General features: G+C 43.9%; 1 long non-coding RNA gene across 1 annotated transcript; it reads left to right on the forward strand.

The window, feature by feature from the left end:
* Positions 1-1,060: 1,060 nt before the first annotated feature.
* LOC140624968 (uncharacterized) lies at positions 1,061-3,740 on the forward strand. Its single transcript, XR_012024386.1, has 3 exons — positions 1,061-2,757; positions 3,416-3,492; positions 3,645-3,740. It is a non-coding gene; the product is annotated as an uncharacterized lncRNA (long non-coding RNA).
* The last annotated feature ends 449 nt before the right edge of the window (positions 3,741-4,189 follow it).

Raw genomic sequence — 4,189 nt, forward strand, 5'->3', positions numbered from 1 at the left:
CTCTACACCCTTGAAGATATTAATGCCTGTGGTTACGTAGATTGGTTGTTGGACTAGGCTATGTTTGTTTTGTTAAGTTTGCTCTGAAGATGAATCAGAGTACTGCAGTGCCAAGATACAGCTTTAAGGTCACAGCAATAGGCATGAAACTCAGATTCAGAGTAAAGAGAAGGCAGGAAGCCTGGTGTGTGTTATCAGTGGACAGACACAAAAGGTAATGCATATGATCAGCCTGAAGACAAAAGACGATTTTTTTACTGGTAATGTTTTGAATTTTTCAAGATAGAGGAAAAGGTCTTAAAATCAAAGTGATTGGGGGGAGATAGCGAAGGGCGGACACATCTGTGACCAAGGGAGGTAACTTCCAGAACCGAATTTCAGTTAAATATAAAAATGAGGATTAGAGAAGTGAGGGCAAGGGGGTGGGGACTTGGAATTTTAATTTTGTTCTATTATGATTTATGTGAAATCCAAAGGAAGAAAAGTGATCCTATAATTATACAAAGTTACCAGCACCGACCCAGAAAGAGTTGTCAGGCAGTGTGATTTTCCTGTATAGACGGTGGCACAGGCCGAGATCAGTTGTATAAGGTGACATCCATAAGCGATGCAGCTCCCAGTGAGCCTCGAGGGACCCACTGGGCTGTAATGAGCTTGGCACCCTTCACGAAGTCGCTTTCTCTCTTGCTCACACTCTGAATCTTTTCATTCGGGTAGCTTATAAGTGGGTCTAAAAAAAAAAAAAAAATCCTAAGCAAATTAAAAACTTTCCCAACTCGTGAGCCCTGCGATTTCATGTGCATGAAAATTACCCTTATATTTTGCTTATTGTGTTCTATTTTTTTTTTTTAATTTTTATTTTATTTATGATAGGCACACAGTGAGAGAGAGAGAGAGGCAGAGACACAGGCAGAGGGAGAAGCAGGTTCCATGCACCGGGAGCCCGACGTGGGATTCGATCCCGGGTCTCCAGGATCGCACCCCGGGCCAAAGGCAGGCGCTAAACCGCTGTGCCACCCAGGGATCCCTATTTTTTTTTTTCTTTCCGAGACACCGATCTCTCTTTGAACTGAAGGCCCTCACAAACTACTGGACCACCCATCCACCACGTTTCTTGATTTCCTTGATGGTTCTGTGACAACGTGGAGGCCGTCAGTCCTAGACAGTAGTGCCCCTGCGAGCACTTCACCTGGGGACGGTAGCTGGAGCATTGTCCTGCCCGGCAGATAGGGAACCATTCTCCACGTGGTGGGAGGTGGGCGACAGGTGTCACGACGCTCTCAGGTAGACTGAGTATTGACCACATGCCACCCAAGGACAAACAAGATTCTGAAGGGAGCAAAAAAAAAAAAAAAAAAAAAAACAAGAAGAAGTAATTCATCTGGCTGTCCCATATGTTAATTGTTCTCTTTCTGTTGGAGGAGAGGATGGAGACTAGCACAAGGCTTCTAAGACGTGAGAAAAGGGTTTTTCCATCTGATCTAGATGTTGTTTAACAGGAATTGTCAGTGCCACCACTTGGGAATGAGGATGTGTGGTATCTGTTGGCAGCATCAGAGGGAAAGTAGCTTTCATTATGCGAAAAACTGCTCTGTGTGAGCAGTCAGCCTTGCAGCTTTTTATTCTAGTTAGCCCTGCTCGTTGCGTTGGCAATCTTTCACATTTGTTGGGCCAATCTCCTGGGGACGATGACATGCTCAAGTCTGGGGATCAAGACATAGGTAGTAGGAATTGATCCTAGGAGCTCATTTGTACTGTCTCAGAGAAAACATTATGTTAGAACTTCTAAAAACATCAATAGCAACGTTTCGGTAACCAGTTGTAGTGTAATAAGAAATGTATGTGCTCTTTGTCCTTGGTTCCTGGAACAGGGTTTATAAAACCCCTGGAAATCCCTGACTGATAGTCGTGTCCTTTGTCATGCAGATGATCTCTCCTTTTGATCACTCCTGAGTTTATGTTAATGAGATGACAGAGCAGGGCCCCTGGAGGGGGTGGGTTGGCAGAAAGATGAGTGGATGTAGGGTTGCACCTTTCAGCCTCAACCGCTGACCTCTGGGGACTGGCGGGAGTGGTGGGAGATTGAACCCTCTAAAAAAATTCTCAAACAACACAACGTGATGAACTTCTAGGTTGGTGAACACGGAGGTGCTGGAGCGGGGGTAAATCTGGAGGAGACACGGAAGCTCCATTCTTCACTACTTTTCCCTCTGAATCTCTCATTGGGCTGTTCATGAGTTGTATGCTTTACAATAAACTGATGATAGGCCTAAGTAAAGTGTCTGAGTTCAGCGAGCTATTCTAAGAAATTGTCCAAGTTTCCCAAGAAAGGGGTCATGGGAACCCCCGATTTGTAGCTGGTTGATCAGAAGTACAGATAACAACCTGGGAGTTGGAATTGGCATCTGAATTGGGGACCGTCTTGTGGGACCGAGGCCTTCTCCTACAGGGTCTACTAACTTCTTGTGTTTAGTGTCAGAATCGAATTGTAGGACACCCAGTTGGACAAAGAATCAGAGAATTGGTTGTTGGTATTAGATAACACTCTGGATTGAGTTTTTGGTTTTGGTTTTAGTTTTTTGTTTGTTTATTTGTCTTGTTTTCTGTTTTTTGGAATATTTGCCACATGCCGGAACACAGGACCCTGCCACTCACACCAGCAGTATCAGTCTCAAATGGGAGCTTGACAGAAAACCCAAATCTCAGCCCCACCCCAGATTTACTGCTTTAAATTCAGCCTTTTACCAAGAACCTCAGGTGATGCATGTGCACATTAAAACTTGAGAATCACTGTGGGAGAAACTTTACAAAATTCATTTTAAGATTTATTACCCAATTTAAGAGCCCAAATTTATCCCTAGAATGAAGGTGAAGCAGTTGTGTCTCTTGGAGATTCCCAGGTAAAATTGAATTCACTTGCGAGACTTGCATTTTGGTCTGTATCCTCATTATACGCAGAAGCACGAACTATTAGAATTTGAGGTGCTCACTCAATATTCTAATCTAGTATTTGGTGTAATAGTCAGAGGTGGAGTGTGGGCTGGGTGTGGGAGGCTGCTCTGTTCTTTTGCTTTAGCATTTTTATACAGGCAAAATCACGAGGAAACAAGGAGCTGTGCGTGGAATGGCAGAAGGAGAGGTGGAAGGGAAGGCCGATAAAATGAGAGGGGAAAGGAGGAAATACACTATTTTGTTTTGGAGACAGTATGGGCTTTGGGGCCGAGTGTATACATTTAAGCCAGCAGATATATTTTAATACTTGCTGGCTGAGTTGTTGCCTCCCTCAGTACAGCCTTGAGTCCCCAGTGCTTCCCTGGAGGCTACTGAGAGTGGATGGGGGGACAGGAAGGAAGGGGTGCTCTTACAGAGGAAAGAACCCTGGTGGTTTTTCATTTATAATCTATCTTCTCTGTAGATCAGAATGGTGAGCGTATCTATTCTGCAGCCACGTTGAACGTCTTTGGTTTTGCAAGAAGCAGATTTCTTACAGTGGTTAGTAGTTTTTTAAGTAATAATTCTCTGCTACCTCCCCAAAGATCTTGTTTTTATAGATTTAAGTTTCAGGGTTTTTTTTTTTTTTTTTTTCTTTTTTCCATTTTTCATCCCCCCCCCCCCCCCCTTTTCATGGTGTATCTTCTTTTCAGATGGTAAGAGACTGTTGACATAGATCCCCAGAAGGCAAGAGCAAAACGTCCCTCTCCTCTTCCTCTCCTCTTCGGGTACAGCATGGGAGAAAAGGTGGGAGAACCTTAATAGAGGGAAGACAAGGTGAAATTAGAAATGAAATAGGTGGAGAGACAAGGAAGGAAGGGGGGCAGGGCTATTTTACCATAAATAGCTGCGAAGGGGAAAACAGGTCACCAGAAGTAGCACGTGATCCCAGTATTAACTATTTCCTGTCTGAGTGTATAAAGATTTGCATGCCTCCTTTTTTTTATATAAATTTATTTTTTATTGGTGTTCAATTTGCCAGCATATAGAATAACATCCAGTGCTCATCCCATCAAGTGCCCCCCTCAGTGCCTGTCACCCAGTCACCCCCACCCCCTGCCCCCTTCCACCACCCCTAGTTCATTTCCCAGTTAGGAGTCTTTCATGTTCTGTCTCCCTTTCTGATATTTCCCACTCATTTTTTCTCCTTTCCCCTTTATTCCCTTTCACTATTTTTTATATTCCCCAAATGAATGAG

This window comes from Canis lupus, chromosome 35 (genome assembly GCF_048164855.1).
Source record: "Canis lupus baileyi chromosome 35, mCanLup2.hap1, whole genome shotgun sequence".
Classification (NCBI taxonomy): domain Eukaryota; kingdom Metazoa; phylum Chordata; class Mammalia; order Carnivora; family Canidae; genus Canis; species Canis lupus.